This window comes from Hevea brasiliensis, chromosome 14 (genome assembly GCF_030052815.1).
Source record: "Hevea brasiliensis isolate MT/VB/25A 57/8 chromosome 14, ASM3005281v1, whole genome shotgun sequence".
NCBI classification, from domain to species: Eukaryota; Viridiplantae; Streptophyta; class Magnoliopsida; order Malpighiales; family Euphorbiaceae; genus Hevea; species Hevea brasiliensis.
Window position 1 is genome coordinate 28,026,884 of NC_079506.1, and position 12,258 is coordinate 28,039,141.

Genomic DNA, 12,258 nt, shown 5'->3' on the forward strand with positions numbered 1-12,258 from the left:
AATCCTCATCAAATTAATAACTTCTTTAAGAATAGGAAGTAGTTAAGCTGAACAACAATTTATAAAACATAAATCATTTAATTCACCCTATTGTTTCCTTAGGTTATTATCAAAAACTAGGATCATAATCAATAAAACCTAATTGCTACTCATGTTTAATCTTACACAACAATTACGGATTATAAAGATGAACAAGCAATTAATCTCATCAAACAATTAACTAATAGGCCTTTTTAACAAATCATTCAATAAATCAAAGACAAAGAATTCAGAAAACAATAGATATTCAAAAAGACATAAATTAAATTAAGAACCTGGTCTCACAAATAATGCAAAAGAACTTGAATCCCTTGAACTGAATTAAGAAATTAGCCACTCATGTTCATGGCTTACAAAAAATTAAAGAGAAATAAAGAAAAAAATCTAAAAAGAGAATTGAGAATGAAGGTGTTCTATGGTATTCAAGGCTGCTAAATAGATGTATTTTAGCTGCTGCCCAAAGATGCATTTATAATCAAAAACCTAATCCCAAAGATAGAAACCAAATGACGAAAAGTTTTGAAATTCGAAAGACAGATTTTTAGCCTGCATTCACATCTTTGAAATCAAGGCCAATTTTCAGTGACTTCCTTTCTGAATCTTTCTCTTCCCTCTTCAGGAAAGTTGTAGCCATATTTCTTAGCTTTCCAACAGGTACTCATTTGCCCAAATTCGAGGTCTACTGTAACAGCCCAATCCTTCTCTAGTTAGTATTGTCCGCTTTGGCCCATGGGCCAAAGTGGACAATACTAACTGGAGAAGGATTGGGCTGTTACAATTTGGTATCAGAGCTGGTCTCCCTCTAGTACGGTGTGTGGTGCGAGGACACACCAAGCGGAAGTTGGTGGGCTTGTCACGACCCAGGGATGGGGTTGGGACGTGCTTGTTCAACCAGCTATGCATTGGAGTGAGCTTCGTGTCCCACATCGGAAATGGGAAGAAAAGATTTGGGCCATATATGTGGGAGCCTTCCTCACCTGGTCAGCGCGCTTTTGGGAATGAAACCTCCCAAGGGACAAATCCGTGAGGCCCATGGGCCAAAGCGGACAATACTAACTGGAGAAGGATTGGGCTGTTACATCTAGAGCTCAAGTTATGGCTCAAAAACTAGGACTGGTTCAGATAGACGGTCCAGCCCATAATGACGATTCATTGCCGTTTTTGACAATTAAAATGGCCTCATCTCGCATCCAGCCCTTCATAGAAGTTGTAGAGGTGGCTCTTAAGGTTCAATTGGGCTTGGGCTTGATTCATTTAGACATCTAGAACTCCAGATACAAAATAAATACTGATTGGTCATGACACATCAAGTCTGGGCTTTTGCAATAGATCCATAGCTCATTTTGTCAACCTTGGAGACTGATTTGGGCTTTGGTCCCTCTTTATCATTTGTAGTGCTCTATCTTAGCTTTTCAATGGATTAAACAGTAATCAATTTGGAGACTCACAACTTTAGAAACACCTGAAAAATATAGCAAACATCAAATACTGAAAATTTCTCCATTTAACATAATTATTCCAATAACTATCTAAAAATATGCCTAAATGATAAATATACTTTAATCAACTGAATTTTGCATAAAAACATACTAGAAACATTAAATTTGATGGGAGTAAATTTTATAAATCATGCACTTATCAAGATTAGAAATTTAAAAAAAAAAAAGTTTCCTCTTTCTTACCTGTCCCCTATTGTTCCCCCCCTCTCTCTCTCTCTCTCTCTCTCCCCCCCCCCCCCCAACCCCTCGCTCTTTTCTTCTTGTCTCCTATCTTAATCATAATGGTTACAAAAGCTCTAAGAAATAATAATTGTGCAAATGAAAGGATCTTAGAATGGCTAAAATAGTTTTATATTGATGAAATTGGAAAGCAAGTTTTATATCTGCTTTAGAAATGGAGCTCTAAACAGTAGAAGGGTGATAAGATTGAGTCATTTTATTTCTATGAACAAGTATAACCTTACAACCTTCAGCATGATTACTTGTTGCAATTTACTGTAGTTTGTAATAAACATGAACCAATATATGTTCTAATCCCTAGTTCATGTCCAATCACAAGAATGAAGAAAAGTACTTAAATACTTCAGTAAGAAAGATGATGAAATTGAATCCTTATGCATGATTATGCTATTTGTAGACCAGAAAACATTATCCATGAATATAGAAATTTTAATATTTTGCTCCACATCTACACTTAAAAGTACACATCTACACTTACGCCTCATAGGTTAGTTTTTTCTTACTCAAGGCAAAACTAAATATGGTTACTTCAAAATAAAAGAACAATATTGATACTCAGAGCTAGGCAAGCAATCAGGCAAGTTCAAAAGTTAATATGAATCTATTGTCATTTTATTTTATCACTTGCCAGAAAAGAGGCATGTTATGACCATCAAGTGTTTTTCAGTTAGTTCGCATTCTTGATAGACAATGTAGATTAGACAAGAACTAAGTAAATTGATAGTTCATAGCACATATTCATTAGACATGTCAAGCTATAAGACTAATCGCATGATCAGTTATCAAAAGCCCTAAACAACCACATTGAAGACAACCAGCAAAAGAAGAAAAATAAGATTCTTGATTCATCGTGGAATTATGATAGTTAATTTTTCCCTTAAACCACATAGCATACAGTTGATTCTTTGTGATGTAATACATAATTTTTAGCATATATATGTACTTTGCATCAAAAGAGTGTATATCCACAAAACAATTCCAAGTGACTTAAAATATATGTATCACAAGTGATACAAGACATAAAATAAACATACCTCTTTTACAAAATTACATCAACCTTGTAACACCCTAGGCAAATCCCACATCGGCAAAACACGGGAGAGATGCTGGGTTTATAAGTTGGTGGTTCGTAACCCCTAGTGACGCGTTTTAAAACCGTGAGGGCTTCAGCCCAGAGCGGACAATATCACTAGTGGGATGGGCCGTTACATTTGTGGTATCAGAGCCGCTCCGCGTGCAACCTTGAGCGATGGTGGGGCAAACCTCAGCGAGGACGCTGAGTCCCATAAGGGGGGTGGATTGTAACACCCTAGGCAAATCCCACATCGAAAAAACACGGGAGAGATGCTGGGTTTATAAGTTGGTGGTTCGTAACCCCTAGTGACGCGTTTTAAAACCGTGAGGGCTTCAGCCCAGAGCGGACAATATCACTAGTGGGCCGGGCCATTACAAACCTGCTCAGTACAAATTTAAAACATGGTCTCAAAAGGCGACAGGAAAGCAAGAAGTTTTTAAATTTACTGCTAAATAATGAGGCACAGTGTAAGCCTCATAACATAGATGCAAGTCATCACAATTTTTCAAAACCAAAACAAATAAAAGTAAAGAAATTAGCAAAAATGTCAAAAGAAAAAAAAAATAGCAGTTCCATAAAAATAAGGCAAAACTTCCGAACTACTTGTTGGGTAAATGCATTTGTCAAGAAATATATCCTACCAAAATTTGCTAAGATTCATTAAGATAATGCCAATCCCATCCCCCCATCCAAAAATAAAATAATGATGATGATAAAAAAATTGAATCATGAGTATGAAGGATTGTATTTAAGTTCCCATAAATTTTGAAAAAACTCTTACTCCCATGTCCCATCAAACAACTAGTTTGATAATGTGTTAAAAATGAAACATAAAGGAGGTAATGAATGAAGGAAAGCACATAAACAAGAACATATTATGGCATCCACACTTGTAAAGAGACATGCTAATGTAAAATTACTATAGAGGGCAACCATCTCAAATCTAAGCAAAAAACCATGGCCAAAGAAAACCAATTCCTAAGTTCTTATATAACTTAAACAAGTACATTAACCTAAAATATAATGTCAAGAAACTAACTCTAGAACACAAGTTAAACCACATCAACTAAAAATTTGTGTACAATAAAATCATGCACAGAATTTGAAGCGCCTTCCTTAGATTTTCTCCTTTAGGATTGGGAAGGTTAGAACATAGAACCCATATTCTACACATCAATAACTTATTTATTTACCACTCGAGTGAAGCCACATATGCAACACAAATATAAGAGGACCAACTAAAAATCATCTTTAAGTTATATTATGGGAACTCGTGTTTCTCATGTTTGAATCACTAAATGTAAAAAAAGAATATACAACTAAATTTTTAGAGAAACACACCTAAATAGCATAAACAAAAAAGTGATTGGTTGAACTAACCAGTAGGCATTCTGGCAACCTTTTATAATAGTAGATTCCTAAAGCACAATCTTATCCAAGCATATGGCACAAACTCCACCATGATTCCCACAAGGTTTTTCATGAATCTCCATCTTAGTTTCCATTTCCACTTAAAATCAAAATCCCAAGTGAATGAATTCAACCATAAATCACAACATATTTATTTCTTAGAAGAGGAAAAAAGGGGCCCAGTTTTAAAGGGCTTCTAAAAAATGATAACAATATATGCAATCTGGTCTCAGTCATGAAATCAATAAATATTCTTGGAATGTAACGCCCTCACCATAGGTAGTCCGTATATTTTACTATTCCGATGACTAATGTTTGTTCGGATAGTCAAAATGTCTAGAACTACACCTAAATTATAGTGAGGAGGTATAAATTAATGAAATAAATATTAAAAAAAATATATAGAAAAAATTTTGAGAAATAAAATTAAATTTAGAGAATTTATTAATTGGTATAAAGTAGTAAAAATAACCCGATATGCACCATGAAGGGTATTTTGGTCATTTCACCCCCAAAAGTGAATTTTGACCTAAATGTTAAAATAAAAAATTTAGGAAATAAAATACTTAACATAAGTTAAAATTATGGATTTAATTAGGAAAATGAGAAGAGAAAGAAGAAGAAAAGAAAAGAAAAAGCTTATGACATAAAATAAAATAATAAAGTACAATAAAAATATGTATATAAATAGACATAAGAAGACAAACCCCATAAACCAAGTCTTCTTCTTCCTCTTCTCTTTCTTTTTTTGGCTGGCACATTGGTTCCCTCTTCCACCATTTTCTTTCAAGCTTCAAGCTTGAATTCCTCTCTATCCATCCACCAAAACCCATGGTCCCCTTCATTAAAAATTTAGCCCACATCATAAGGAAGCTCTAAGTACCCATAGGGAGAAGGAAAGTTGAAGTTTCGGAAAAATTTTCAAGTTGGGTCACAAGAGGTTAGTGCTTTTCTCCCTTCCTTCTTCTTTTAATACTTGAAAGTGACTTGAGATAAGTGGAAATTTCAAGAAATTAACAAGAAATTCATGAACCCATGATGTCCCCAAATTTTGGCAGCCATGAAATGTGTTGGGCTTTGTTGTGTTTAAATAATGTAAATGAGTTTAGAGATGATGATTGATATGATTATATGTATGAGAAGTGAAAAGGGATTGAATTGATTGAGTTTGAAACTTGGAAATTAGGGTTTGTGTACATGACTTGGAGATTTTGTGTAAATGCTTGAATTTGACCTAGTTGGGATGAGATTGTTGCTTATAGAAGTGTATTGCATGCAAATTGACGTAAGGAATTTGGAGGACATTGAGTTTTGGAAGTGTCAATTTTCTGCAGGTTGGGACTCAATGAGTCCAGCATGAGTTTTGAACCATAACTAAAAATATGTGACTCCAATTGGTATGAGGCCAATTGGAGGTGAAACTAGACCCAAAATAGCCCATTTTCCATGAAGAAACTATGCCCAAATTCTATCCAAAACTTGACCTAAATACTACCCAAATCCGGATTACCCTGCACCAAACCCAGAAAATGAGCAAATGAACAATACCCTGTTCATTTGGTCATAACTCCCTCTATGCCGGTCCAAATGATCTGAATTTGATACTATTGGAAAGCTTAGATATAGGGCTACAATTTTCATGAAGACCACTGAACTCAGAAATGTTAAAAATCAAACCAAATTGCTGGCCCAAGTTTGGTCACAAAACTGCTCAGAATTAGGTTACCCAGAAACTACTGGACCTAACCTCATCCGACCAGTTTTGGCAAAATGACCATAACTTGGTCTACAAGAACTCAAATGTAATGAAACCAGTGGCAAAATGTCCACAAGACACAGACCTACAAATTTGGTTTTTTGACCAAAACTCAGAAAATAAGAGAACTAGGTCAAATAGTTAGAATAATTCATTGCATCAAAACCTGCAATCTGACCAAACTTCACTTGACCCCAGAATAGTATTTTAGTCATAACTCCAGCTAAAAAAATCCAATTGAGATGATCCATACCTTTCCAGAAACCTAAGAAATAGGGCTACAACTTTGTTTTAGGAAACATCCTCAAATTATGAATTTAAGAATCTCAAAAAGTGACCTGCATTCACTGTCCTGAACTGAGCCCTTGTTGGCATAGGGTACATGAACCTAGGTCAGTTAATTGGCCATAAATAATTCCAAAAAACTTGAAAAATTGTGATACAAATTTCTCAATGATCATAAGAAATAGGGCAACAATTTTTGTGAAGATCACCATGCCTAAAAGTGAATGCAACCTATTCCATTAATTAGGTAAAATTTAAGTCCAAAAGCTGCCTAGTTAAGGATCCAGAATCTGGGAACGAGTCAGTTATGGTTATCCAACCATAACTTGAGTTCTAAAAATCAAATTGACATGATTCAAAAGGGAAAATAAAGATAATACATAGAGGAACAACTTCCATGAAGGAAGTATGGCCAAACAGTGGCTACAAACTGATCATATGGAGAGGTAAAAGTAAGACACAAAAACTGAAACCAAAGAAAGGTCCATGGGATAAATTATCTTATGGTAGGAATTTAATCCTAACAAGCCATTAAACACTAAACCACATAAAAGGGTATGTGGGACCTATTTTCCCACTATAAAGTGATATGTGCATTTCAAAAAAATAAGTAATAATGTGTAATTGCTCAACTTGATATGTAAAGTCAAAACAGTGAAACTGAACCTAAAAAAAAGTTCTTGAATTAAATTATTTTTAGTAAGAACTTATCCCTAATAAGTCTCTATATGCTACATTACATGAAATAGGTATGTGGGACCTACTGTCCCACTATAAAACATGAAATTAGTTGATACATAAAATGTAAATTTACCTAAATGGTTTGCTAAACACATAAGTCATAGGAAAATACACTTGGAAACTATGTTTCCATCATATATGAAATAACAATACTATAAATATGTATAGTACACGACATAAAATAATGAGAGTGATAAATACATAAGTTATACGAATAAGTGCTTGGGATATATGTTCCCATTATAATAGCATGGAAATGGTATAAAGCATAGGTAATACATGAAGTGAAATAAAAATATGTTATGAACCCTTAATAGTACACAATATGAAATAATAAAACTATAAGTGCTTAATAGTACTAATTTGCCCAAAGTATGCCTAGGCTTATATGTATATAGTTGGATCGATTGGTATACCAATTAGGGACCACAGATAGCAGTACTGCTTACAGAGCAAATCATGAACTGACAATATATGTCTGATATGATTGTTTTACAGGCTATATGCCTACCCATTGGCCATTGTGCCTACTTTATTTCTGGATTTACAAGCCTGACAGATGTATACTGGACGGACATATGGCTATCTAACCAGTATACACCCATGCATCCAGCTTTTATAATTTGTTATAAGTTTCTTGGGCACTGATAAAAATTAATTAAGACTAAAAATACAATAAGTAATCATAAAAGATCCCGATAATGTTAATTATTTCCAAAGAGCAATAAAAATGTAAAAGACCCAGAAATTATGATTTGCATATATAAATTCAATTGTTTAATTATTGTTATTATAAATTATGCACCATTAAGCTTTATGTTTAGCGCGTTGGTTTTCCATCGCGTAGGTACTGAAGAGCAGCAACCACCACAGTAGTGTTCAGACAGAGTTCCTACTAGATCTGCCACTGACCAGAGTCACCTCACCAGTCTTTTGTATTTTGGTAAGGCCCATGTATAGACTAGTATTTTGGTTCATTATGTCTAGTCATGATGTATTTCATTTTGGACTTGTAATTAAACTTGAGATTGAAATGAAAACTTGTAATTTATTATCTATGAATTTCCATATGAATGCAATAGATGATACTTCATTTTGAGATCTCATAAACAGTTGTGAATGATATGATAAAAGAGAATATGATATGGAAATGTGTGAAATGAATATGGACATGTTAACATGTGATTAGTGAAAACCTGCCAGATGCTAATAAAACAGGGGAGGCTCTGTCCGAGTCTCCACAGAAATAAGATATAAAAAAAAAATCTACACATAGAATACATGTTTTAAATGACATCAAAAGTTTACAATAGATATGATACACAAGATAGCCCAACCCACTAGTGATATTGTCCGCTCTGGGTCAAAGCCCTCACGGTTTTAAAACGCGTCAATAAGGGTTACGAATCGCCAACTTATAAACCCAGCATCTCTCCCGTGTTTTGTCGATGTGGGATTTGCCTAGGGTGTTACATATAACCTTGGCTAGCCTGGGGTTCCCTCTGGTAGAGTGGTTCCTTTCCAGCGATTGGATCAGTAGTTGAGCGCCCTGGGAAAGCGTCCTAACTGCAAGGCCAGAGGACTCTCTTTCCACATTGGAAGAGATCAGAGGAGGCGGGGGAGGCAAAAGTTCGATCTGCTGAGGAGTAGGAGCGACGACCTCTACTTCTGGGATCGGCTGCTCCTGAGGTCGGGGAGGTGAGCTAGATACCTCTACCAATTCTCGCTGGGGGGTCTGAGCATCAGCAATGGTGGCCCCCTTCATCGCTCGCACTTTTTGGGAGACCTCCCTCTTTCGCTTGTGGCTCTCTTTGGAAGTATCGCCACCCACCATACTTGCACAGAGAAAAGTCAGTGAGTTTGCTAAGATTCAAAGGCCAGAGATCGAGAATGTACCAGTACTGAGGTCAGAGAGTTGAAGCTCATAGTCTTTATCGGTGATTAGCCGCATCATCTACCACTTCAGTTTGGCCATAACCGCCTCTAAACACGAGAATTTGTGGGTGGAGGCCTGAGTCTTTAACTCTTTTACCATGGTGTCTTCGTCTATATTCAAAGTGATTTTATTTGGAATCGAAGCGACCAGGTATTGCCAACTCCGAGGGAAACCTTCAAAGCCGTTTGGAATCTTGCTCCTCAATATAAAAAATCGGTGCTTCCAATTCTTCAATGAAGAGGGGAGATCGATAAAGAGTGAGCAGTTTGGCTTAGCCTGAAAAAATTAGAACTCGTCATCCTTCCTTCGGGCAAGTCTATGAAGCTCGGCAAAGACCTTAGCCATGGGTTCAAGCCCCTTAGCTTGGCAGAGGCCCCGGAAGGCTACTAAAGTCCACCAAAAGTTTGGATGTACTTGGGCTACAGAGACGTGGTGGAACTTTAGGATGGCCTTGTAAAACTCGTCCAAGGGAAAATGGAGTCTGGCCTTTAGTTGTTCTTCGTATACTATGAGGATATCACCTTCATCAAAGAAGTGATCGGCTCGAAGGTCGCCATGGCACTTGATCAGCTTGAAAGAGTCGATCCGAAGGTTATACTCTTGGCTTATAGATTGGAGATCAGTTTCTCTCAGGATCGAAGGCAACTCATCAACTGGCAGGTTTTCTCTTCAGGAAGGTCCTCCCCGCCTCGGTCTGGCAGTCGGACCAGTGATCGGGACGATGGCTGTGCTGGGGCGTTCGCTTGGCCCTGTCGCATCGCCTTCTTCAGAGGTCCACAAAATATGGATGGAATGCGGGCTTGCAGCTCTCTGACCCTCGACGCTGCTCATTTTTAGGAAAACAAAAGAAATTAACCAAGAAAAGAATCAAAATCCTTACCGGAATGTAATCGGTGCTTGAAAACTCCGAGAAAACACGAAAAAATGCTGGGATTGTTAGAGAGGTTCTGAAAATGACATAAGGAAGCAAATGACTCACCCTTCCCGTATTTATACCCATTTGAGCCGTGACGCCCCTTACCCGTTTACTGTATAGCTGAGCAAGAAGTGCCACATTCGGTGCCGGAGCACCCTATTTTGTTTTATCATATCTATTATAAACTTTTGATCTCATTTAAAACATGTATTCTATATGTAGAAATTTTTTTTTATGACTTATTTTCGTGGAGACCCGGACAGAGCCTCCCCTGTTTTATTAGCATCTGGCGGGTTCCACTATCATCTGTTAACATATTCATAGTCATCTCACATATTTTCGTATCATATTCTCTTTTATCATATCATTCACAACTATTTATGAGATCTCAAAATGAAGTATCATCTATTGCATTCATATGGAAATTCATAGATAATAAATTACAAGTTTTCATTTCAATCTCAAAAGTTTATTTACAAGTCCAAAATGAAATACATCACGACTAGACATAATGAACCAAAATTGTAACACCCTAGGCAAATCCCACATCGACAAAACACGGGAGAGATGCTGGGTTCATAAGTTGACAGTTCGTAACCCCTGTTAACGCGTTTTAAAACCGTGAGGACTTCAGTCCAGAGCGGACAATATCACTAGTGGGCCAGGCAATTACATTTGTGGTATCAGAGCCGCTCCGCGTGCAATCTTGAACGATGGTGGGGCAAACCTCAGCGAGGACGCCGAGTCCCATAAGGGGGGTGGATTGTAACACCCTAGGCAAATCCCACATCGGCAAAACACGGGAGAGATGCTGGGTTCATAAGTTGACAGTTCGTAACCCCTATTGATGCGTTTTAAAACCGTGAGGGCTTCGGTCCAGAGAGGACAATATCACTAGTGGGACGAGCCATTACATTTATGGTATCAGAGCCGCTCCGCGTGCAACCTTGAACGATGGTGGGGCAAACCTCAGCGAGTACGCTGAGTCCCACAAGGGGGGTGGATTGTAACACCCTAGGCAAATCCCACATCGGCAAAACACGGGAGAGATGCTGGGTTCATAAGTTGACAGTTCGTAACCCCTAGTGACACGTTTTAAAACCGTGAGGGCTTTGGCCCAGAGCGGACAATTTTATTAGTGGGCCGGGCCATTACATTTGTTTTCAAATGTAATGGCTCGGCCCACTAGTGATATTGTCCGCTCTGGACCGAAGCCCTCACGGTTTTAAAACGCGTCAATAGGGGTTACGAACTGTCAACTTATGAACCCAGCATCTCTCCCGTGTTTTGCCGATGTGGGATTTTCCTAGGGTGTTACAATCCACCCCCCTTATGGGACTCAGCATCCTCGCTGAGGTTTGCCCCACCATCGCTCAAGGCTGCACGCGAGCGGCTCGATACCACAAATGTAATTGCGCCCACTAGTGATATTGTCCGCTCGATCAAGTCCTCACGGTTTTAAAACGCGTCAATAGGGGTTACGAACTGTCAACTTATGAACCCAGCATCTCTCTCGTGTTTTGTCGATGTGGGATTTGCCTAGGGTGTTACAATCCACCCCCCTTATGGGACTCAGCGTCCTCGCTGAGGTTTGCCCCACCATCGTTCAATGTTGCACGCGGAGCGGCTCTGATACCACAAATGTAATGGCTCGGCTCACTAGTGATATCGTCCACTCTGGACCGAAGCCCTCACGGTTTTAAAACGCGTCAAAAGGGGTTACGAACTGTCAACTTATGAACCCAGCATCTCTCTCGTGTTTTGCCGATGTGGGATTTGCCTAGGGTGTTACAATCCACCCCCCTTATGGGACTCAGCGTCACGCTGAGGTTTGCCCCACCATCGCCCAAGGTTGCACGCGGAGCGGCTCTGATACCACAAATGTAATGGCCCGGCCCACTAGTGAAATTGTCCGCTCTGGGCTGAAGCCCTCACGGTTTTAAAACGCGTCAATAGGGGTTACGAACTGTCAACTTATGAACCCAGCATCTCTCCCGTCTTTTGTCGATGTGGGATTTGCCTAGGGTGTTACAATCCACCCCCCTTATGGGACTCAGCGTCCTCGCTGAGGTTTGCCCCACCATCATTCAAGGTTGCACGCGGAGCGGCTCTGATACCACAAATGTAATGGCTCGGCCCACTAGTGATATTGTCCGCTCTGGACCAAAGCCCTCACGGTTTTAAAACGCGTCAAAAGGGGTTACGAACTGTCAACTTATGAACCCAGCATCTCTCCCGTGTTTTGCCGATATGGGATTTGCCTAGGGTGTTACAAAAATACTAGTCTATACATGGGCCCTAGCAAAAAACAACTGTAGCGGTGACTAGTAAACACTGGCAGATCTGATCGGTCTCTATGTG